The following is a 26935-nucleotide window of genomic DNA, read 5'->3' on the forward strand; positions in this document are numbered from 1 at the left end:
TTATTTTGCACGCTTTCGCGTCGGTCTGCTCTAATTTTCAGCCGACTGCTAATGTTTTAACGCGAGCTACGAACACGTTAATAGAAGAGTTATTTGCGCGGCTATTTGATAACGAGCATTTGAGACATTTGAGCCGTTTGTTTCGAAAGTGGCATAAGTCTCTTTTTGTTTTTAAGTCGATATATTTAAGGGTTTGCGTTTTAACAGGTTTAGAAATATGGATGCTAACTTTCGAGAAGATTTACTTGTATTTGTTATCTCAGGATACTGAGATATTTTTCTCGGTATAAATAATTTCGTATAAACGTTAAAAAATCACCACTTTTCATTACGGTAATGACTTATGCCACTTTCAAAATAAACGGCTCATTTATGAAGCGCTTGAGATAACTGTTTATAACAGTGACAATTAACACGTTAAGCAGTCACATATGGGTGACCAATTTTTTACCAATTTTGAAAATATATTTTCATTGCTATATGTTGGAACAAACTGAATTTTACTAAGATGCTTCGGATGTGAAAGATTTCTAATGTGTAGTCGAGCATGATAAATTTTAACTTTTTCTCTAGAATAACTACAAAAAGTTTCATTAAATTCTTTTCTCTTGTTCATTCAAATACTCCTTGTGACAGGTAACGAAGTTAAATATGATAGAAAAGCAGTACTTTTTTAGAATGCACAGTCGAACCCTTTACCTTATTATGATTTCTTTAAGAGCTACGTTGGTTCGAACTTCTATGTCGTTAACAATTTCTTACGAAGATGAGAAGTAAGATCTCATTTCAGTTTAAATTGCATTAATAATATTCATATTTCATAAATTCATAACCAGTCCGTTCCCAAATTATTAAGGTATCCAGACATTTGTTTTTAGATCTGACATTTAGAGATCTCTATTTCACGCGTATCTCATTTTGCACGTGTCAAGTGTGATTAATATATAAGTGTTTGGATTCGTGTAATTTTTAGTGCACGTTATATATAATAACGTTATATATACAATATAGTATAGTATATATATATATAGTATAATATAGTATAATATAGACTTTTATATATGAGACTTTTTCCTACATAAAATAAATACATTAAATAAAATATCGATATATATATATATATTTTGAGACTTTTTCCTACATAAAATAAATACATATATATATTGTATATATATATATATATATATATATATATATATATATATTTATTTTATGTAGGAAAAAGTCTCAAAATTTGCAAATACAGTCGAAAGCGGAATGTGAATTAATCGGAAAACAGAAGTCAAAAATGCAGTATAAATCATGAAAAAACTAGCAATTAAAAAGGTTTTAAATCTGAATATTTATTACATGAAGGAATTCACATTTTATAACCGAAGTGCACAAAATAAATAAAACTGAATTAATCGTTTTTCAATTACCATGTTAACATTCAGAACATAGTGACGAATGATACATGCAATAGCAATGGGAAAGAATATACAAAAAAATTACTCGAATATAGAAAATGAATCGACATTGAATATCGGAAACCGATATCGGATAAGGTTGTCGGAAACCCAAGAGTCAAAGAAATACAATACCGGAAGTTTATCAAGCAAGAAGAAAGGCTTTCTCTCATCAATGTGCACTCACCGTGTACCAAAATACACGAGTACTTACACGTATATCGAAATACACATGTACACCTTTATTAAAAATTATATGGTATGTTACGCATACGTGTAGATGGGTACACATGTATATACATATACATATACTGTCCGTTGCTTAGAAGAAGTCTGTCGTTCTGTGTAGTCCTTCAGTGTAGCCTTCACTTTTCTATGACCTCCCGAAACCCACTTCTATTAGTAAACGAGAAGAGTCACAAGCTAATCGACGCGAGGAGCAGGGGGGGGGGGTCGTCGTCCGCTCCACCCAATCACGTCTCTTGCTCGGCGCATACTTAGCCAATAATAATCAAAGGTCTGAAAATTGGAAGAGGCTAAGTGGAGCTGGCATTGCCTCTTGCATCACTTAGCTTATTCTTTTGTTTCATTTTCTCGTTTCCCGCGATATTACCTTCAGATTCTTAACGTTGTACGTTAACGTAGGCGTGAGATATCCGTAGAAATTCCTATACTCGAATAATACATTGCAAGCTTGCGAGCATGAGAATAATACTGCACGGGCAAAACATGATTATTTCATAAATATTATTTTCTATATTTTTCATATTTTATATTTTTTATATTTTATATCTTTTATATTTTATATTTTATATACTTTTCATATTTTTTATATTTTATATCTTTTATATTTTACATTTTTTTATATTTTTTGTATTTTATAGTTTTTATATTTTATATTTTTGATATTCTTATTTATATTTTCATAACTATTGAACACATATTTAAAACATGTATGATAACCGTTTAAAAAAAATCATATGATACAATATAAATATAAAAAATATGTGTATAGTACAGCACGTTTATTGATTAGTATAGTTAGTAATTACTAATTAGTAGTTAGTGATTACAAATAATCATCTGTTCATCAGAAGAATCTGAATTAAATGGTTTAGGAATAAGTCAACGCTCTTGCATCATGTAATTGTTTCACTTTGTCTCGATTGTTCTACGCCTCCTGACTCGCGTCGCGCGACTCGCTCGCGCGTCTGATGTGCTTCTAGCCGAAAACAGCGACTACGGGGGGTAGCGAGACACGACGGCAATCAGTAGGTGTTGTTTGTTTTTATTCGGTCGAACTCGTTTCGCGGAAATTCGTATGACGACTAATTCGGGGCCGATAGAAAGGTATCGTTGCCTCAGATGTCAATAAAAACAAGAATACCATATGAGTCGTTTATTTTGAAAGTGGCATAAGTCACTTTACCGTAATGAAAAGTGGTGATTTTTTAATGCTTATACGAAATTATTTATACCGAGAAAAATATCAGTATCCTGAGATAACAAATACAAGTAAATCTACTCGAAAGTTAGCATCCATATTTTTAAACGTAAAATTATAATATTATATAATATAATATAATAATATATATTATTATATTATTATATATTATATATTATATTATTATTTATATTATTTATATAATTATTATATATTATTATATTATATATAATTATATATATAATATAATAATATAATATAATATATTAATATTTTTAAAACGCAAACCCTTAAATATATCGACTTAAAAACAAAGTGACTTATGCCACTTTCAAAATAAACAGCTCATATGTAGGAGATCTAGGATTCCCTTTCGTTGCTTTCTCCGATATTTTGTAAAAAATGTATGTTGCATTTAATCGAATATCATTAATATATATAATATAATATAATATAATATAATATAATATAATATATATAATATATATAATATAATATAATATAATATAATATATATAATATATATAATATAATTAACGGTGCTAACGATAGCGTTAAAAATTTAGAGCGTTCCCGAAAGCAACGATCTTAATATTCGGTCGGATCCCAGATAGTTTACGTCAAGCTGAATCGAAGCCGTTGGCTGCTCCCGGGAGCCAGTGCCGGGCGGTTCTGTTAATAATATCCGACGCGAGCTCCCGTCAATCACCTAATTCCTCAATTATTCAAAAGCCAGTTATTCGATTTCCAGGCCGGATCCGCGAGCTTCCCATATTCTTGTCACTCAAACGTCCGTTTGCTTGGTTTCAGCGGCGGATCGACCGGCTGCGAAACAAACCGCGGCGGAGCTCGTCGCCGAATTCTGGTGGAAGGTAACGGGAATAAAGCATCGTCCAGCTCTTCCATTCAACTCGGCCGCCTGAAAATAACAAATCTATCCGCCGTTCCCTCCGGGTTGGTTAATCGCGATCCCGGTCGTTCCGACGACAACCGATCCAGGACCACCGTCGCCGGTTCGTTGACTGACGTCGACGCTCGCTCTCGTCCCGGCAATCTGTCCCTGAATGAACCAGCGTCCAGGATGATCCGAAGAAACGCGAGCGACCGAGCAGAGCTCTTTTAGAACTAACGACCGGTGCCTCTACATTATTTATACCCGGTTCGCCAATGCGATCGAGTCGTTGCTACGAATCGGGAAAACAAAGGGAGGAAACGATCGTGTTTTATTAGCCGGTGCACGTCGCGACGTCCGCGGGATCTGAAGCAGTTTATCGAACAACGGATAGTGACGTTTAAAAGGTCATTTCACGTACTGGGTGTCCCGCTGCATATACGACTGCTGCGCAGGGCTTTGCAAATCTTAACACTACGCCGTCCGGTGGCACCGCGCTAATCGTTAAATAATAGTAGCGTTACTTGCTTCTGTCATACCTTATACTTTCGAACAAAGGTCAACAAAATAGAATGTCTACGAAAATTCGTCAGTTCAATAAATTGAGAAGAAGCGGTGCCTACTAAAGGCGCCGAATGCTTCGAAATACAGAGCGAGTTACAAAGAAATCTCATTCTCTCTAAAATTATTTTAACACTATGCCGTCCGGTGGCACCACGCTGGTGCCATGCAAAAACTATCTGTTGTATGCCGGTGGTACCACTTTGGTGGCATTTTAAGAAACTGAAATAACTTTTGAACTATATCTCTTGGGTGTTAAAAGGCAGCGAACTAACTATAGCATTGTGCTTATTTAACTAGGAATTAAGTATGAAGATTCTTGGATGACATATCTTAATTTTAGGAATTTATATTATCGCCATCTTCGACATTCTTTTTTAAATCTAAAATTTCCAAGCTATTATGCCAGCGTCAAACAAAAGAATCGTATCTGAGATCTGCGGACGGCATAGTGTTAACAGGCTGCCAAATTGAAACTCTAAAGAAACCCGCAACTTCGAAGTAGTAATGACTATTACTATCAACGATTATTATTATCAGGCTATTATCAATGATAATAGCGATCGATTCTTCGATTCTCTTGCACTCTTGGAAATCCGAAGTAATGTACTCGGACATATCGCGTCACAAATTAGTTTTGAAACTTGATCAAAGAATAGTATCACACATCTATAGCAGTCGACGTGATAATATACTGCGATACATTTTTTTAAACTTATTTTATCTTACATCGTGTTATATTACAAATAACTCTGAAAGTTACGATTGTATTTTATTTGAAGGATACTAAACATGTGCTAAAAACAATGGTAGAAGGTTCTAAGACAATAGTAGAAAGTTCAATAAAAATGAATTTTTAATTTCAATGATTTTAATAAGCCTAAAACAACGCGACGATAGTTTAAGTTCTTCTAGTGTCTTCATAGTTGCCTATTTCATTTATTCATTTCTGTCGAAACTGCATGAGATTGGTGCTTCGATCACCGAATACAAATGTATATAATTCGAACACATAATTATACATCTACTTCTCGAATTTTACTTACAAAACGAATCGAGGCGCTTAATATATGTCGCCAAATGTTAATCCACGTAATACCGGTAATAACTAAAATCTCCAAGAAACGTTAAACATTTTCGAACCAAAAAAAAACAAACGCCTAGTATAATATTGTTTACGAGTCCAAAGTATTTTCGTCGGCGAGACGATAAATATTTAAAGGGTCTAGACAGTATAATCGCGTTGCTATACAATTTTCTATCCACGGGAGGTCTGCCCACGGCTTAACTTATCAACCGTGTCAAGTTATTTGCGAGTGAGTCTGTCGCGCTGTCAAGATATAGTTGTATCCTCGATAACTGACACTCGCGGTAATCTAATTAAGTGGACTGATATATTATTGAGAACGACCGCCGCGAGCTGGATCTAAATAAGTGAATCCGTCGGTTACGTCGCCTCGGAATCGGGAACAGGATATTTCCGGGATCAACGGAATTGGATTAATTCTTGATCGCGAACCTGGTTCCGAATCCCGTTTACCCGTGCATTGCCGTCCGCGATCGATACGAGGATCCGCGCCGCAGTTACGGATACGGCGCGACAAATTTCAGGAACCTCGGAAGACGTTCGGACAGTTTCATTAGGGGGATGATCTTCTCGCGTGTAACAGTTGCGGAGATATGATTAACCGGCATGGGAAACGAGCGCCAATTCGTTCCTTCGGATCGTTGTCACTTAAATCTTAAATCTTTACCTTTTAGGTACGGCTGAATTCTGCGCGAGGCTATTTCTCTGGACGGCAGAGTCTGATGTGTACTATACAGAGTCTGATACTGTATATACAGGGTGTCCCAAAAATGTCTCGCAATCCGAAAGTGGCGGGTTCCTCAGGCCATTTGAAGCAACTTTTTCCTTTACAAAAATGTTCTCCGAGGCACCGTTAACGAGTTATCAACGAAAAACAGTGACCAATGAGAGGCGAGCTCGGCTGGCGCGAGGCGATCGAGCCAATGAGCGGAACTGGGCTTCGCGCGCTGGTTGGCTGGGCCGCCTCGCGTCAGCCGTACTCGATTCTTATTGGTCACTGTTTTTCGTTGATAACTCGTTAATGGTGCCTCGGAGAAAATTTTTGTAAAGAAAGAAGTTGCTTCGAATGATCCGAGGAACCCGCCATTTCCGAATACCACTCTCTCTGCAGCAGCAATTTGAATTTTTAACTTTTATAAGTATTTCATTTTTCCTGTGTTTTTCGTTTATTATGTATGTAGCACAAGTTAATGTTAAGTGAATAAGTAAATATTGGGAATAAAATTGTTAATTTTATAAAATAAAACCGCCTCTCCATGACGAGTATACTCGTCAAACACAGCTAACTGGTTAAAGAATGTGACATAACTAAACCTTTTCGTTCTAAAATTTGATTAAATAGAATACTTTAATTTTGTAGGATTTTGGAGGCTCTCTCTCTCTCTCTCTCTCTCTGTGTGTGTGTGTGTGTGTGTGTGCGTGTGTGTGTGTGTGTGTGTGTGTGTAGCGTGGCGGTCAAAGTGTTAATCTGGAACTTGAAGAAGAAGAGACACGGATGTCATTCTTTATTAACCGTTACTCTTTATTAACTGTTAACTCAGTAACTATAAGTATTTGCAAATATAAGACAGTCGTCTCTCTTGCGGCATACAGCCGCTTACTTTCCTTACGGCCGGCAACGTTCGGCTATATTCGGGTCACATATCCTTCTCACACGTACACATGCAACGATCACTTATTCCACACATCCGAAGTACCTTGGAACATTGTCTTAATTAGACCCCTTGAAATGCGAGGCGCAAAAACTGGATCACTTGACACTTTAATAAAATCATGCTTGTTAAAGTTCTGCAGATTTCACAAGAATTCGACAGCTCCTAAAATCTGGCACATCCGCGACGGTTTTTATTTGCAACGACGGGTGAGAAGCAATCAGTCGCGCGATAACATCATCGCCAAGACAAATCCTCTCGCGCCATTAAAAATTTAATGTCTGGATTAACGCTGGACGACTACGATTCAGCATGAAGTTATTAAATAAATTGATTCGTTTATGCGCCCGCAGTAAAAGTCGATTGAAACCTCAATAAACGGAGTTCTGTACTTTGTATAAGAAAAAAAAACAGACCAATCATTCTAATTGCTGCGTTAACATTCTGAGAAACTTGACACCGAAACAAGCGAGCCTGCCTCGATTAACCGGAGCCTATCTACGAGCGATAATTCACGTTCGCATCCAGAAATCATTGGTAGATCCAGCGGCCGAGTGTCGACAGTTTTGCGTCCCGTTTTTGTGGGTGTTGGTTTTATGTTCGTGAGTGTGGATGAGTATCTTTTGTCAGAATCTTTTTTCTAGAATGTTGTCACATAATTTATGGTGTGAATATTAATACATAATATTATATATATAATATTAATAATAATAAATATTAATTAATAAATTAATATATATATAATATGAATAATAATAAATATTAATTAATAAATTAATATATATATATATATATAATATTAAACTCAACTAAATGAGTTGAATTTTTTTTAGATGATAGAGAAATTAGTCTACTAGACGATGATTGAAGTGCCTTTTTTTAATTTTGCTATTACTTGGGATGAAAAAAAATAAAGAACTCTCGTTTTTTAACCTTTTTATCTGAGCCTATAATAAAAATTTAAAAATGCCTTTCATTAACCCAGAGTCTGCAGATTTCTTCCAGTTTTTGGTCTAAATCACGATAAAACTGCGATTTTTAATTTGATGCAACTCGTAACAGCATAAAACCGATTTCAACAAAATTTTCAGCGTGGATAAGTTACCGATATTTACGAGAGAATTACGAGAGAATTTTAAATTTCTGTTATAGGCTCAGATAAAATAGTTAAAAATCGAGAGTTTTTTATCTTTTATTTTGTCATTCCAAGTAATATCAAAATTTAAAACAAGCACTTTGGTCATCGTCCAGTGGACTAGTCCTGCCATTAAAATTGAAGTCACTCAGTCCAGTTTCAAAAAAGTTATTGCAATTTAAGAAAAATTATTTTAAATTTACGACTAAAATAGCTTCGAGTGCAAAGGGCTAACTTAGTGATACGATTATTCGAGCCTCGCGGCTCGTTCTAATAATTGTTGATAATCGGCGACCACAACAACGAGCCGGGAGGCTCGAACAACCGTATCCCCTCTGCCCAAGTTGTCCATTTTTGTTTACAAACTGAGAAGCGATTGGCGAGAATTTACTGTACGCGAAATGCGTCCACGCGTGACACTATATACACAGCGTGACGCGATCTTGATCTGTTTCCAACAAATTCGAAACAATAAACGCACATACACACACACACAGGCTCGCGCTCTTCGAATGTCACATGATTTCACGTGACTTGACATTGAAATGTTTCTGCGATGCGAGTCTTCTTGCGGAAAATATCGGACCGTCTTTATTATAGTATACATTATACATATTTCTATAAACAGTCGTTTCGCGTTCTATTGGGTTGGCAACTAAGTAATTGCCGATTTCAGTTATAGATGTCTCTCGTATTAATTCGTAAATAATTAATTAATCTCATATTATATAGATGTCTCCCATTTTTATGATATCCGTAAATGTTATATTATAAAATTATTATTATTATTATTATTATATTATTATTATATTATATTATATTATATTATATTATATTATATTATATTATATTATATTATATTATATTATATTATATTATATTATATTATATTATATTATATTATATTATATTATATTATATTATATTATATTATATTATATTATATTATATTATATTATATTATATTATATTACGGACCGTCTTTATTATAGTATACATTATACATATTTCTATAAACAGTCGTTTCGCGTTCTATTGGGTTGGCAACTAAGTAATTGCCGATTTCAGTTATAGATGTCTCTCATATTGATTCATAAATAATTAATTAATCTCATATTATAGATGTCTTCCATTTTTATGATATCCGTAAATGTTATATTATAAAATTATTATTATTATTATATTATTATTATTATATTATATTATAGTTATTATTATATTATTATTATTCATGTTAGCAACTGGACAAATTGAATGCAGCGGTCAAGGAAAAGCAACCAGAATTGGTCAATTGTAAAAGTGTCATTTTCCAGCAGGACAATGCTAGGCCGCACACGTCTTTGTCCACTCGGCAAAAATTGATGGATATTGATTGGGAATCGATGTTACACCCACCATATAGCCCTGATCTCGCGCCATCGAATCACCACTTATTTCGATCCCTGGACAACTCCCTTCGTGGTAAAACTTTTAACGACGACGACGCTGTAAAATCTCACTTAACTCAGTTTTTGGCCGAAAAGGATCAGACTTTCTACGAGCGTGGAATTTTCAAGTTGTCGGAGAGACGGCAAAAGGTCATCGAACAAAATGGAAAATACATTACAGATTAAACTTCGTTCCGAGTAAAAAAAAAAATTATCTATTTCATTGAACAAGTCGGCAATTACTTAGTTGCCAACCCAATAATATATCTGCCGAGTGTTCGTGCCTATCGTTTATCATCCTGTTCTACCTACAGTTCTAATTAGTATCGACGCGCCACTTAACGAAATCGTTCCGGGGGAACGAAGAATCATCGGCAACGGGCGGCGTAGGCGGCCGCTCGTTACTGTCGCGCATATAACCGCTACTTTAAAGACTGCCCTCGTGCCCTGCTCCAATCGGTCCCCTAGCGGACCACACAGAGTGTCGAAATCTGGCGGCCTTAATTAATCGGCGTTAATTCTTCCCGGCTCCGTGGCGAGAATCCGGAGATGATCGCCGGGAATCGAAGGCGGGATCGGCTGGGAACAGAAACCGGGGATCGCCGGGGACACACCGTGTTGGCCTGGAGCAAAGCATCGCGTCGGCGAAGCCTAGAAGGCGCGGGCGGGGCGGCGAGGGGGCGAAAGGAAAGGCAGAGTGCAAGGAAGGACCGTAAATTTCCGTTATGGGACTCCTCGTAAAGCCGGCTCCGGCCGGCGCGATAAAAAGGCCAGTCCACAGGTTGCTGCTCCCGAGAACGATTCTTCCTGGCCTTTTTTTATTCCCCCGCCGCGGCCGAGAATCGCCGGGAAAACTGTGCGCGAGTGGAGGCGGCTGTCGTCCTCTCAAAGGTGTTCCTTAAAATTCGTGGGACACCTCGATCGGTAATGGAGACGAAGGGGGGAAAGGAGGAGAGCCGTGCTCGGCCGGACGAGGGACCAGCCGGAGAACCGCTCGTTAAGGCGGCTTCGCTCATCGGCTCGTCCCCGGGGCCCGTAATTGCTGCTGCCGCTCGCCCACGCAAAATCGCGTCAGGCGTAAATACGGCTTAATGCCCTGCTCCACCCATTTCTCTTTTTCCTGTGTCCTTCTTCCCTTCCTGGACCCGAGGAATTTTTCTTTCCTCCGTCCCGGCAATCAACCAGACAAATTGCTCCACTATGACTGCTTCGATTTATCGAATTCCTTCCGGTTCGTCGAATTTATCGAATCGATGGATTTAGTATGGGTTAAATTGTAGACGTATCACGCGTACTAAATTGATAGATCACACGTATGTATGGGTTACAATTATAGTGGTGTAAGTCATATTTTACCGAGCAAATTTATTGTTCAGATAATTCAGAGGTAAGTTAATCTTTAGTAACTTCGTGATTTATTTCATTTGTCTATTTAACATTTCGGCATGGATCGTATTTTAAGACGTAAGTCATACTTTTCGAAGATCTTAATTCACTATGATTCGAACACATTCGTATGTCGGTAGACAATCGCTAGATTTATTTCGAATTAGGCAATTTTGTTAAGTGACTTTAATGGAGGTAACGGTAATAGAGAAATTCGCTTCTATTTCTAATTATTAGAGTGGGATATTTAAATAGAATAAAAATTGCTTGCATTTATTAATATTTTATACAGGAAATATGTTTAATAAATTATTATTAATGAAAAAATAAATCAGTACGTAATTAATTAAAAATTAAATAAAAATTAATTATCTTATTTAAATTAAATCATTAAAATTGGATAAAGAATAATTAAAAAATACTATAAATACTAAATATAATAATAAATTAAAAAGAAATTATTACATAATTAATAAATTATATAATTATACAGAAAATACATAGACATTTATTTCTCTTTTTAATCATTTTAATCAGCTGACAGTGATACAATCATATTTTTGAATTGCATAAACGTTTCTACTATCTTAAATAAGCAGGCTTTTAAGCAGTTTTTTATACCGGTTTTCGATCACAAAACCATAAGACTAGCCTGTTAGCGATGAGTACACTATTCATTTTTATGTAGTTCCCCGTTTTCCTCCGATCGTTTTATAAACGTCAATGGTACCGAGAAGTTTTCTCCGTGACTGTTGCAAACCCGCATATGTCACGAGCGCAGAAAAATCCGCAGTCTAGTAACGAATAACGTACGGCCGACAAAGATACGAATCACGTCCACGTTTTTGTACAAATTGACCATCGCGCGTCGTCGATTAAAAACGCATCTAGCTATCGGTATTTTATTCAGCGTCCACAAACGCGTCGAATTTGTACGTTTTTGTGTTCTCATGCACGTATCCGTCAGCGATTTGTCAATGTCCGCACATTTGGGCAAATCAACCGCCTGCGCTGCGACGATTAAAAACGCATCTAAGAATCGGCGCATCATTTAGCATCGACGGAGGCGCGTCGAATTCGCGCGTTCCTGCGTTTCCACGTATGGATCTGTCAGCCGTCGCCGATGAATACGCTTCGCGGATCGCGGCGCTAATCCTCCCCGCGAGGTTCTTCCGCTCGCATATCCTTATTCGAAGGACAAGAGAGGCGTTATGCGATCGGCGGCGCCGAGCGTCGCCGGCAAAGGGACCCCGGCGTCGATAAATAAGTATCACCGCGTTGAAAAGCGCCGATTGGCCGGCGGAACACGCGTGCTCACCTGCGGCTTCGCGGCGTCGCGTCGTCGCCGCCGCGAAGAAAGGTGTGCGGCGCGCGAGATGCCGCCGATAAATATCTGCGAGCGCGAGCGAGAGCGAGGACGCGCGCGCGCGTGTTCCCGACGCGGCGCGGTGAACGTTCGGCGCGGCGTGCAGCGGTTTTCACGTGTCAACCGTTTGATATATTGGCGACTAATGACTCGAAGGAATAATTATGACTCTCGCCGCGAGAATTTCATCCGTACGGCAATCGTCGCGCCAACGCGACGCGACGAGACGCGCGCGCGCTCGCGCTCTTGGTTCGCGGCGGTTTGAAGCGCCGCGATAACTCAGCTCGACGACCACGATCCGAACTTAATCGGATGCATCGGAGGTAGATTAACGACTGCGACGCGAACGGCCGCGCGTTTCGCTGACTTCTGGAGGATATTGATGTTCCCGGGTCATTTGGCCTCGTCCTTGTTCGGACTAAATGGCAGCGCGATTTTCTTCTTGTTACGTTCGATCCGGTAAAGTTCCATCTCGCAAATGGATCCGGGATTTATGGTCGCATAGAAAAGATTGGATATACGGGATAATATTAGATCCGAGGCGTTGGATATATATATATATTGGTATTCCATTATTATTGTTATTATTAAATATAATACATATTATATATAATATAATTGGTAAATTCCAAAAGCAGCTCACTATATATATATATATATATATATATATATATATATTGAACTGCTTTTGGAATTTCTGCGAACGTATGAGACCCCATTGCGACGAGCCATTATGCGGACGGCTCGCGGAAGCCAATTAGCGTGAATACATTGATCTGAAAGTAGAGGTAAACAAGGATTTTGCAAATTAGCTGTCAAAAAATAATAATGTATATTGCGCTACGCACAAAATAGCAATAATGCAAATCAATTTTTATTATAAACGATTGAAAAAGAAATTAATATGTGTTCCATTATTTTATACTATTTGTTTTACTTGTTTATCAGTTTGTACGAATATAATACAAGAGAAACGAATTTTGGAAACTAGTCAACGCGTTAATTCACGTATTTTTTCTTACAATTCACATTGAGTGAATAATCGAGAAAGTTTTTATTATTTTATTATAAAATATTTATTATTTTATATAAATATTTTATATTTTTATATAAGTATTTATATTATAATATTATATTATATTATATTATATTTAACCCCTTAACGCGCACGCTCGAGTTAACTCGAGCGCGCTAAACTGGCCAAACTGTGCACACTCGAGGTAATTCGAGCGGCGTTGTACTTTATGTTGCTATAATTTTTCACACTCGAATGCGATCGAGAATTGAAAATAACAATGTGAAAGCCAAAAAAGAACAATCGGTTTATTGATATTTATTATTTACATGGGATTGTATGAGCTATAACACTTACTTATTCAAGTATAAAATATATCCTTTTTCTACTTATCGCTTACGACTTATCTCTTCCTTGTGAGCCGCTTTCCGACAGCGTATTCATATTCAGATTCTGATTCGCTCATTTTTCAATATATATTTTACTAAAATATAATGTAAAATAAAATATAATAATAATAATAATAATAATAACAATAATAATAATAATAATAGTAATAATAGTAATATTCTGAAAATTAGAAATCATACCAATTGTATAAATATCCATTATTTTTGTATTTTTGTAATTTTCTTGCCAAGACAACGTTCTAAATTGTTTTTTTTTTACATTATAAAAAATTGATTTCTTTTGGCCGGCCTTTTTAAAAAAAATTGTGCATTAAGGGGTTAATTATTTATGTTATAATATTTTTATATAATTATTATATATTATAATTATTTCAAGAATATCATCGACGTGTCTATTCTTCCGAAGTTTCCTGCCAGATTTTACCGTTTCGTTGATTTATGTTGCGTACATGGTGGCACTGGACCGTTGAGAGTTAAGTTTAGTCTGTCACCGTAACATGCATTCCTTAACTAATGGACTTCATTTCTCCGCAAATAAATAAATAAATAAATAAATAAATGAAGAATGAAGATTATCGGCGTCTCATCAGTGGCGAATGGCCCATAAACCGGTTAAAAATCGGCTTGAAAAATGAAATGCCATAAAGCCAAAGAGAGAGCGATCGATCCTATTCTCGATCGGCGAGGATTCCACCGACGATGTAGTAAACGATAGCGAGAGCCGTGCGAACACAATTCGCGGCCGATGTTCGCGTTCGTTCCTCCTTCGGCGGCGGCGGCGGAATTGAACGGAACGCGATCGGGACCCGAACGGAACAGGTTCCCCGGTAGCGAACGGAAGCGGATTATCGGGCGATCTCACGCGGCGGCGGCGTGCATCGAATGAAATCGAGCCAATTACTCGCGTAGGAAAGTGCGTTCGCGCGGTCGAGCGATAGCGCGATCGGTCCACGCACACGCACCGATAAGGGCGGGGCAGCAGCTTTAAGCCGGACGGTTTCACGCGAGTACGGGCGAAACGGTGCGCGGCCGCTCGCACCTGTCGGGCCGGCGATATTTAAAATTATCGGGCGTTTACATTTTTTATAATTAACGCGCGAGGCACACCACGCTCGAACGAGTTCCCTCTGTAATTTTCAGGCTGCCCCTACCCCCGGCGCCCCTCGGTTCGCCCACCTTTCACGGTGCCCTTATTAACGGCCGCGCCGATTAAGCGGGCTCCGCGACGGACGTGTCGCGCGCGAAATTAATCGGCTAATAGAGACGGAGGAGAGTTCTCTCTGTGCGCGCGCGATGCGACTACTGTTCAGATCGTATCGGCGACGCCCACGCGACGGAAAACCATCGAGCCCGAACCGAAGGCGCGTTGCGACGCCGCGCAACCGGTGGTTCCCGTTTTGGAAAAGTTTCTGGCAACCGATCCGGTTGCGGTTCCCGGCCTGCCGGGGACACGCACACACGCCGCGCGCGCGCGCGCGCCGCGCAGATAAGATCATTGTTCTACAAGCACCGAAATGCGAAAAAGTTTGTAGCCAGATAGCGGAGAACCGAGATCTGGTTATCCCGATCTCTTCCTAGCCGGAGAGACGTATACCAGAGTTTTTCGTCACTGTCCAAGAAGCACACCACCGCGCTGTCCCCCGGCGAAGTGAAACACCGAACGGACACCGGTAACTCGCGATCGCCGCGATAAGATCTCGCTCCTGCCGCCCACGCCGCCGTGAAACGCGCTAATGTCCGGCGGTTTCCTTTCGCGGCGCGAGCTGCGTCAATCGTGCTCCGCCCCGGCATTGGATCCCCTTTGTGCGACTGTGTTTGTTTAATAAGTTCGCCGGCTGCGACCCGGATTAACGCGCTCTGTCGCCCGGGATATTACCGTCGAAAATAATCTGTAGTTGCGGTGAAACTGGTTCGAGAGCACTTTAAATGCGAATTTGAGGAAAGATCGTGTTTTGGGATTATTATTATTTCTTGTATACCGGTGATAAACCCGTTAGACTTAGCAAAAATACAAATTATTACGTTGAGCTAAGACAGTGGGAAAGAAAAAGGTACGTAAAAGGAGAAAAAGAAAGGAAGAAGGATATATATATATTAGGTCTACCGGAAAGTTCTGTCCGTTTTTTAATTGAAATATAACATAATTTTCATAGATTTAATAATATTTATTGTAGAATATACTTTCCATCGTTACTTGTGACTTCTTGCCAGCGTGACGGCAACTTGTAAATGCCATTTTTTAAAAATAGTTGCCGATTGTCAACAATTATAAAAACGAGGTGCACGGCTCAAATCTCCTCTTTCCAAATTGTCCATTTTTGTTTACAAGCTGAAAGAAAATTGGGGAGAATTTACTATATTTGGCAATGTTGCTTTTACTATCCATAATGTTCAAAAGAATGAACGCAAAGTAAGCATTGATCTATAAAAATAACAATTCTTTTCGTATTGTATTTGGCAGAATATTTGATTTGTTGAAGAAAACGTCTCACATGTATTAGGTCTATCGGAAAGTTCTGTCCGTTTTTGAATTGAAAATACTTTCCATCGTTACTTATGACTTCTTGCCAGCGCGATGGCAACTTGTAAATGCCATTTTTAAAAAATGATTTATTTTTAGAGGCAAAGAACTCGACTAGTGCTTGCTTGACATCAGCTTCAGTTTTGAATTTTTTTTCCTGTAAAAAGTTTTGCAAAGAGAGAAACAAGTGATAATCGGAGGGTGCTAGGTCTGGGGAGTATGGTGGATGCGACAGAATTTCCCAGCCTAGCTCTGCGATTTTCTGACGAGTCGCCAAAGCAGCATGTGATCTTGCATTATCATCGATAGCCATGTTTTCACGATCGCGTCTCACTTAATAATGACACGAGACATCTTTGTTTCAGTTTACTTAGGAGAGTACATGTGTGTAAATGCAATGATAAAGAGAGATAGTCATATATGTCTCGAATCAGCATGTGGATATGGATTGAAACTTGAAGTGACACTATCGGACAGAACTTTCCGGTAGACCTAATACATAAATTATTAGGGGTGTGTGCGGCGCAATGGACTTTTGTATAAGGAGTTTTATGGATTGCTCGTCAAAATACAGAATAAATTAATTTTTCGATTCTTTTAGTTAATTGTCGCTTTGTTGGTACCACATCTATGGTTGTTGCTGGAAACTTGATGGTCATAAATTTGTAACATTTTCGATCGTACTAACCAGAATAATCATTCATACTATAAGATGTATGTAGGATTATTTTATAATTGTACAGCCAGTTGGTTTGTAGGCTGTATATTTCTTGGTGGCAACTTAGATTCTATAATATCAAGTAATAAAATAACAATGTTATGTCATGTAATAAAATGACAATGGTATAAATAAAATGTACATGTAAGAACTAGACTGGTTAAATTTTACGTATTTATGATAAAAATGACTGCTGGAAATACAGAGCATTGAAGACATAGAAAAATTTAAGAATATCGTGGAACATTATATTCGATTTATCAAAATTATTAGAGGAAGGAATACGATCTTATCTATTTTCTGTTTTTTTTTTTTGCGATTGATGAAAAACATTTCTATTTTATATATAATTATTATTTTATATTATATTATTTTATATTATAATTATAATTTGCGCATAAATATCGGCAATCTAGTAATAACAAGATGCTAATCAGGAATATGCAATAAATGCAACGATAATAGTAGATAATAATAATCACCATGAAAAGATCAAAGTGAAATGTACGATCAGAAACGTCAGACATTCCGTCAAATTTTGAACAATAAGTTTAAAAAAAGCATCCTCCGAATCGTTACCTTCCGATATCTAGATAGCGAGCCGCAACGAACCGTCAACATTCCACCGCGTGTCACTGTCCGCGCCAGATGACGCAGTAAATCTCGACACGGAAAGAACGCATTCCGCGAGCCGCGTGCATCCCTGCAGAAAGAGCCAAGACGAGCGTATCCTGCGTGCAGAAGCGCAGATATAGCGTGGCCGCGGCAAGAAAATCGGCTGTGTTTGTGCCTGTCATTCTATGTCGAATCTAACGACGAAAAACAGATTCCTCCTTTAATTTCTAGCATTCACGGATAATTGAATGCTCGGATACCCTCGTTCTCCCACTGGAGAAGCTAATCGTGCTGACTTACGTTCCTTTCACCCCTGAAGATGTACTTCCGGAAAAAACGTAGAAATATCTCAGTGCCGGTAGTGGTAAAACTACCAAATCTTTTTTATATATAGAGTATACACACAATACAGCCCCTAATTTTCTCTCCTTCAGCTTATAAACGAAAATGCAAAATTTGGGAAGAGTAGGTACGATTATTCGAGACACTTGCACCTCGTTTTTATGGTTGCCGATTGCTGACGATTATTACAAGGCTCGAATAATCGTATGTCCTCTTCCCAAATTTGTCCATTTTTGTTTACAAGCTGAAGGAAAATTTTGGAGAATTTATTGTATCAAGAATTAGCGTTATTCGGTATCAACGAGTGACTACCATGTTTCATTTAATTTAAGCCCTTGTATAACAATGAGTGATGAAAATATCATACCATGTCTGTTAAATGTTGATCTTATTCATACCTTCCAAATCGAAACAAAATTTGATTCTTCTATTATTAAACTGTAGGAATGGAAACAAATGAAGACGTACAAGAAACCAAAGTTGCTTCGTCCTATTAGGGAAATATTTAGGGAAATTATTATTATATTAATATTATTATTATTATTATTATTATATTATATTAATACTATTATTATTATTATATTATATTATATTATATTATATTATATTATATTATATTATATTATATTATATTATATTATATTATATTATATTAGGGAAATTATTAAAAACGAAGAAGTGCTAATCAACCTAGAGCTGCGAAAGAAATCGTAGTGCAAAAGATCTTGGTGGAGATATAATACATACAATAAAAGTAATAATAAAAGTCAAACTAAAAATCTAAACACATTGAATTTTATCACTTTTATAAAGTAACACATATTATTCGTTTTCAGTGATAGAAATGTTTAGTGTCAAGAAATGAAACTACAGCAAATTCTCCCCAATTGTCCTTCAGCTTGTAAACGAAAATGGACAATTTGGGAAGAGGAAATACGATTATTCAAGGCTCGTTTCTCATTTCCCATCTTCGTATCTCCTCTTCCCAAACTGTCGATTTTCGTTTACCAGCTGATTGGGAAAAATTTACTGTACTTCTGAAACCTGACATCTCATTACCAAGTTACACTGACACCAAATTACAGTAGAATAATAATTCGCATTTGTGAATACATACACTGCAGATATTATGATAAAAACGGATATATGTGCAACTCAAACGGTAACAACATCAAAAAATTTTAACAACTTCTATGTTTGCAACTTATTATGATTACTAAAAGAACGGAACAATCTCTCTGTTCCTTTGTAACCAACGCACACAATTTCCACTTGGCATTTTAATTCACCAATTCGGAATGGAGAACAAAGTTCGCCGATCTAAAATTTCTCAGATGGTCAACAAGCTACAACGGTCTACAGTCCAGAAACTGTAGACGCAAGCATGCCGATTTGTAAACGCAATGTACTATGGCACGTTAACTATCAAGCTCCCCTCCGATCGCCGTGAAACGATTGAACCAGCTATTCCGAGTGTTTCAGGAGGCCGATAGCAGTTTCACGGAAAGCTTTGCAAGTAGCAAGATCCCAGATGCTGCTTGCGACGAGCATCGATTCCATACACAAGTCCGCCGCGATCGCAGGCCGGGCTCCCATTCAAAGCGTGGACCCAATAAATTGTCAGTCATGACAAACTGAGGACAAAGTAAAGGCGCACGGCATCGACGTGGTGTCCACTACCACGGCAGGATTCACGACGAACGCTGGCAATGCCGTGGTGGCCACGACGACGTCGCGGCGTTATGCCGTATCTGCTGGCAATAGATCACCCGCTCGGCGTAATCGAGCGTACGACCGCCGACGTCCCCGACGTCCGCAGGACAACGATTTCTTGGACGTTCTTCTGGACATATTTCCTCCGCGCGTATCCCTACTAATTGAACGATTCGTGGCTGGTTTGCCAAATGGTTGCATTTATAGTGAAATCGCGTTGACCTATGGCGACTTGCAACCAGTGCGATTTTGTATCGTAAGTGGCCAGTAGCGTCCCGTTGTTAGAAATCTTGTCACACTGGAATAAAGTAAATAACCTCGTGTCAATGTATTGTTGTCATATTATAGTGCAATGGTAAATCTTTTTAGTCCTTTCGAATGCCCATTTTGGCTTCGTCTTGTTAACCTTTTCAGGATTGTTGCCATATCTGTAATTTGGGATTCTAGTTGGGAATCTATTTGGGTTCTATTATATATTCTATTATATATTATTATTTTGTATACTATTCTATCATACTATTCTATTATATATTATATTCTAATATTATTCTATTATATAATTCTATTTGGGAATCTAGCCTCTAAAGCTGAAAAGGAATATTTGAATGATTCGAATAGTAAGAAATTCGTACGCATTTTTCTGTTCTTTCGATATTTAACCCTTAAATGCATGATTTTTTGTTTTGAATTGTAAAAAATCGTTTTTTATAGGAATGTAGTCATAGGTTACGTAAAAAATAAATAAAACATCTAGGTGATAATATTGAGTATTTATTTTGAAAAAAAGTTGTATGTAGGCTTTTGGCAACAATATGCGTTTATTACTAAAATTATTGTAGACGTAAACAAATGGTCATGTATTTATATCATCTATTAGTATAGGAATTTTCACATTATTCATAAATGAAATGCAGCAAAGCAATTGCGATTTTTGTTGTGACACAAAGCAACCTTGCATTTCATGCACTCAGTCCGTGAAAATCCTTTGCGACCTGGAAGTTATCACCCACCACATTCAAATGTCAAAAAACATATAACTTACTCGCCAAAAGTAATGTCAAGTCTTTTATTTCACACATGGTTTATTGTCTATTGTTAGCAACGTGTGTTCGAAAACGCACATACTCAGGTTTTTGAATAAAATTAAGTGGAACTGGAATGTAGACAATTGGCAACAATATGCATTTAAGGGTTAAGACTTTGATATTGACCTGGTTCTATGGAGAAAATAAGTTTTCGAACATCTTCGTCCGCAATGAAAAATACGCTATAAGAATCTTTAAAGTATAGTTTCACGAATTTCTTCTGACAAGCTGCGCAAGCAGATCGATTTACTGTTTTGTATAATTAATTTTTATCTATCATAGAGTGTAAAAAAGAATGTTTATCACTTGTCCAAATGTGTATAATTGATCTATTGTTGACTTCTCAAGTGCAAATGACCAGCCTTGTCCGCAAACATTTTCTGTGCCAGATAAATGATGTCAGTCGCATATTTAAATGTTTAAAAACCGTATAAATTTGTTGTAACTGCTGAACGAAAATTACTACGATATTTACAAATTCTCTTGCAATATTAAAAAGGAATATAAATTACCTGTAAATTCCGTTCACGATAATAGCAATTATGCCAAGAACTTCTTCCTTAAATTCATTGCAACTTGAATGCGATATTTTTCAATTTTTATTGGCATTATTGTATTAATCTGTTCTAATACAAATGAAATAGTGTCCACATTTGTATTAGGAGGACCGGAAAGTAATGTCGTTTTTTTACATTAAATTCAAACTGATCAATTTTTAACTAGCTTTTATTTTCAATCAACGATGTAATCACCCTCGTTATCAACAATCTTTTGCATTCTAGCGAGCAAATTTTCAATGCCGAATCGATAAAAACCAATTGGTTTTTGAGAAAAATATCTGGAGATGGCCATTTGGACATCATCCAAATTTTCAAATTTGTTGCCATTTAGAAAATGTTGCAGCGATCGGAATAAATAGAAATCTGATGGCGCAATATCCGGCGAGTATGGTGAGTGAGGCAATACCTCCCACCCTAATTCATTAATTTTATCCATGGTTCGCCGCTGAAGCAATAAGTTGTACGTGGCGGATCGGTTAGCTTTGTTTTCTTTACTTTGCCAGTCTGCTGTAAATGTTAAGATTTAATTATTTACCAGAAAACAAGTCACTCGAACCTTAAAATGTCTTTGGCACGACTTAGAAGTACACGACGAGCTGATAAATGACAAACGAATGTCGACATGCACAGAAACGACGTTACTTTCCGGTCTCTCTAATACAACGCACGTTTCTATGAAAATAAATCGTAAGGCAAGAAATTATTCTAGAGTAGAGAAAGTAGAAGGTCTACGTATATTGCACCAAGTAGAGATTTAACAATGAAACGGTTCCTTCTGCGCTCGTTCAGAATTTCTCCGGCAGCTTTGTTTATTTACCGTGGTATCAACTTTCGAATTGCGATCTACACACAAGCCGCCCAGTCTCGAAATATCTATGATCCGCGACAACTCATTCCCGAGTTACATATCTCGATAGTCGATCGACGTTTCCCGGTAGGAGACGGCCGATCCAAAGACAAAGAGAAAGGGGCTGGCATGGGGAGATGAATAGATCGAAAAAGAGTAAAAGGGGGAGAAAGATCGAGCCTTGGCGGCGAAGGGAGGTGAGGGGGGAGAGATGGGAAGGAAAGGGAGACGGGAGAAGGTGGTCGTGACAAAAAGTTGGACCGGTCCACGGCGTAGAAAGGCGAGCGTGGCGTGGCGTGGGTGGAACGAGGACCAGTGACAAGTACGATCAGCCGGTTCACCGGGCTGATCGAGGGAAGAGCAGAAAGAAAAAGAGCCGGCCGGCGAAGGGAGCCGAAGGTGGGTGGGGGCGTCGCGCGGGGGACGATAAAAAGGAAAGAGAGAAGTCGACGATGTCGGTCGGAGCCGCGTCGACCGGCAGCACTTATAATTTCTAATGGGTAGCGGCGGATTTTTTTTGTTTAGTCCGCGGTCGGGGAACGGGCCCGACCAGGCCCGCAATAATTTATATCCGCGAGGACAGCGACGCGCGCGCGTCGGCGTGCACGCGAGAAAAAGCGAGAAAACGACGGGGCCGGATCGCGAGAATCGCGCCAGTACGCGTCACGCCGCATAGTGGTCTCTTTTCCTGCAAACTTGGCCAAATTGCAATCGCGAAAAGAAGATACTATAGTCGGGGAGAACTCATATAAATCTATAAATATATCATTTTTGCTTAGAACGTGATAGCAAAAAAAAAGGAAACACTAAATGACCTGTCTAATTCTGGTTTTAAACATTCGAGAGATTGGTTCTTTTACTAGAAGTTTCTTCTACGTTTACTTGCGTTATATTTTGAATTTCGTTAAAAAGTGCATTTTATTGGTTGTATCAAATGAGACAGTGTAACAAAATAAAGTAACCTTGGTATTAACACTTAGCCAACCAAATGTGGAGATCTCCCCGTTTTAAATTGAGTCAATTGACCGAATTGGGGAATCTCCCACTTCTAATTTCTAAAAATGAAAAATAATTGCTTCGTTTTATTAAGATTTGCAAGAGGTACGAATATTGAAGAAGTAATTGAATTTGCTTCGCAATCTTTATTTAATTGAATGAAACACTTTGATTTTATGAAATTTTTTAGGTTTTCGACGCGGTCGTGAAAATGTTAATCTTATAAGTACTGCTGTTTTATTCAAATACATAGTGTAATATTAAATACTAATTTCAAATTGCATAAATCTTCTTTGCACCTTTGCAATAACACATTTTTGCGAGTAGTCTTCAAACAAATTGGAAAGGACAATTTTCTTGAGCAATGCTAAATGTAATGCGATTCGTGAAGTTCTACTTAACCCAAAGATGATAAAATTATCTGTCGCTGCACGTTTCTGTGGTCTTTAAATGATAAATTGAGCCGTTTATTTTGAAAGTGGCATAAGTCACTTTTTTTTAATGAAAAGGTACCGTTCAGTTGTAATTAGTGTTACCATTAACTCGATTTTTTGAAAAAGTGACTCATGCCACTTTCAAAATAAACGGTTCAATTAATAATTGCACGGTATTTTGAAAGCACAAAGGAATAAAAATGTTGAATACTCCAGAATGTTTTCATTAGCAGTACAGGTATCTTCGCAGCGACGATGCATAGATTATTTTGTTACAATTTCTGTTTGCTCGCGAGCATCTTGAGGAAACCGATTGTGTTACGTGTTTAGAAAATGTTAAGACGTTTGGGTATCCTTGTTATGCAAAGAAGCGATATAGTTACCGATCTCGAAATTCTGCTGAGAGAAGATTCAAGGTGGATGACCCTCTTCACGGTGGCCCGTCAGCACTTTTCCAAGGCTCCCCGACTCCTACTCCCTAGGATACGGTATCGTCACGTTCTTCCTAAGGTAGCTAGATCGTCTTCTTCCTTAGTATATCTGAGAACGATATCAAAATACTGTAGACGAAAAAGTATCTGTAATCTATGTAACCGGATCGCTGTAAACGGTGAAACGTCATGCGGTATGCTTTGATACGATGAAGAATGAACTCGAACATTGCGATTTCTTACACGAAAAATGCTTCGAATATCTTAATACAATATTAATCGAATAATTAAACGCGAGACCAAACACATTAAATCTTTCGTTACTCGTTAAAATATACGATTACGGGTAATATAAAGATCATGAGATTTCTTTGTAAGTATCATAGATTATGTTATTTACTATAGTGTACTTACTATACTATACTATACTATACTATATTACTATATATTACTATACTGTACTATAGTGTTTACTATAGTGTTATACAATGGTGTACAGCGATTAGGGTCTCGAAAATCTTTATTATCGTAAGTATTGGGTTGGCAACTAAGTAATTGCCGATTTCAGTTATAGATGTCTCTCATATTAATTCATAAATATTTAATTAATCTCATATTATAGATATCTCCCATTTTTATGATATCCGTAAATGTTATATTATAAACTTATTATTATTATTATTATTATTATTATTATTATTATTATTATTATTATTATTATTATTATTATTATTATGTTATTTTTTATTATCCGTGAATGTTAGCAACTGGACAAATTGAATGCAGTAGTCAAGGAAAAGCGAGCAGAATTGATCAATCGTAAAGGTGTCATTTTCCAGCAGGACAATGCTGGGTCGCACACGTCTTTGTCCACTCGACAAAATTTGATGGATATTGGTTGGGAATTGATGTTACACCCACCATATAGTCCTGATCTCGCGCCATCGGATCACCACTTATTTCGATCCCTGGACAACTTCCTTCGTGGTAAAACTTTTAACGATGATGACGCTGTAAAATCTCACTTAACTCAGTTTTTGGCCGAAAAGGATCAGACTTTCTACGAGCGTGGAATTTTCAAGTTGTCAGAGAGATGGCAAAAGGTCATCGAACAAAATGGAAAATACATTACAGATTAAACTTCGTTCCAAGTAAAAAGAAATTTTTTATTATTATAAATTTTTTTGCCAACCCAATGTATTGACTATTTGAAACGATTTTTACCACGGAACCAGTAATATTTAATAAAACATTGATAATCGAAAGGCAAATTTCGTCGCATTCTGAACAAACGAACTGTAATCGAGTGTAGCAATCGGTAGCTACGATCGAAGAATGTTTTAGCAGTGACACGAGACCATTTTAACGGTACTTGTCTGAAATAAAATGAAAATGACACGTGTGCATAATGAGATTAGCCGGGGAGACGTTTCCGGAAATTCGCGGGAACCATGTGCGAGCGCCGATCCGCAATTTTTACCAATAAAGAACTGGGAACACGATTAAGATAAGCTTGACAATGGTCCGTTAATCCAATTACACGGTGTCCCCTCTCCATGTGAACCGGTTCGCGACGGTTCACCGTTCCGATACCGAACGATAGCGGTGGATATTTGAAAAGAGAAAAAAAAATTGTGTCACCGGATATTGTTATGGAGATATCGCGCATCGGATAGCTGATTATCCGAATATCCTTTACACGAAACGTCGATTATTCCATTACCACTTATCCGAGGTATCGATCGCGGGGAACAGGATACGACCGCGTCGATATGCATGTACATGCCTATCCGCGCACACCTAACCGTGTCGCATATAATATCCGTATAATGAGATGTGTATATGTACACACCTGAAATCCCGGGCGCAGCGTAAATCAACCTGAACATTATTATGCATTCGCGCGATAACGACCTTGTACACCCTTTAATGCACCGTCACCTGCATTGCTTTCCGTAAAATTCGAGGATCACACGCCACAGTCCCGGTGCTTCTTCTCGATGTTCGATGCACCACCAGCCTTTCTCTTCCTTTCCTCCCTTTCCTTTTCCGCTTCAGTCGCCCTTCACCATCGACCACTCTGCCAATTAAGACTCGCCGGTACAAAAATTCTCCCCATTCTCTATCTTCGATGGTACGAATTTTGCAAACGAGTATAACAGATTTAAATCTTGATATAAACTAACAAGGAATTCTCAATTTTAAAAAATTGTATTTTATTAAATTTATTTTATTTAATTAAATTAATGTGCAAAATGGAGACGCGTGGACAGCACGAAATAATCTTTTGTGCAACTATTTTTAGAGAGCAAGTAGAGTAGTAAGTTAGTAGTAATAGTAATAGTAATAGTAATAGTAATAGTAATAGTAATAGTAATAGTAATAGTAATAGTAATAGTAATAGTAATAGTAATAGTAATAGTAATAGTAATAGTAATAGTAATAGTAATAGTAATAGTAATAGTAATAGTAATAGTAATAGTAATAGTAATAGTAATAGTAATAGTAATAGTAATAGTAATAGTAATAGTAATAGTAATAGTAATAGTAATAGTAATAGTAATAGTAATAGTAATAGTAATAGTAATAGTAATAGTAATAGTAATAGTAATAGTAATAGTAATAGTAATAGTAATAGTAATAGTAATAGTAATAGTAATAGTAATAGTAATAGTAATAGTAATAGTAATAGTAATAGTAATAGTAATAGTAATAGTAATAGTAATAGTAACAGTAATTAAACTTTCTACGTTACGCTAAACTGTAGATTTCAAACAGCAAAATGATAAAAAAATCAAACGAACTTAACTAACAGTATTAAAAGCAAAATAAACTTCAGTTCGGCTCTTG

At 37.4% G+C, this 26935-nt stretch overlaps 1 protein-coding gene across 2 annotated transcripts in view; it reads right to left on the bottom strand.

Moving 5' to 3' along the window:
- The window catches only part of klu (zinc finger protein klumpfuss), a 209853-nt gene that overhangs the window by 53626 nt on the left and 129292 nt on the right, over positions 1-26935 (bottom strand). Inside the window, exons 2-3 of one of the 2 annotated variants that reach the window (XR_013033682.1) lie at positions 24038-24194; positions 18796-20030 (exon numbers count right to left, since the gene is read on the bottom strand). The gene's annotated coding sequence lies outside the window, so the exon portion shown is untranslated. Of the gene's footprint in view, positions 1-18795; positions 20031-24037; positions 24195-26935 lie in introns of those variants that run through there. The other variant, XR_013033684.1, reaches the window with a different exon arrangement.

This window comes from Megalopta genalis, chromosome 1 (genome assembly GCF_051020955.1).
Source record: "Megalopta genalis isolate 19385.01 chromosome 1, iyMegGena1_principal, whole genome shotgun sequence".
Taxonomy (NCBI): Eukaryota; Metazoa; Arthropoda; class Insecta; order Hymenoptera; family Halictidae; genus Megalopta; species Megalopta genalis.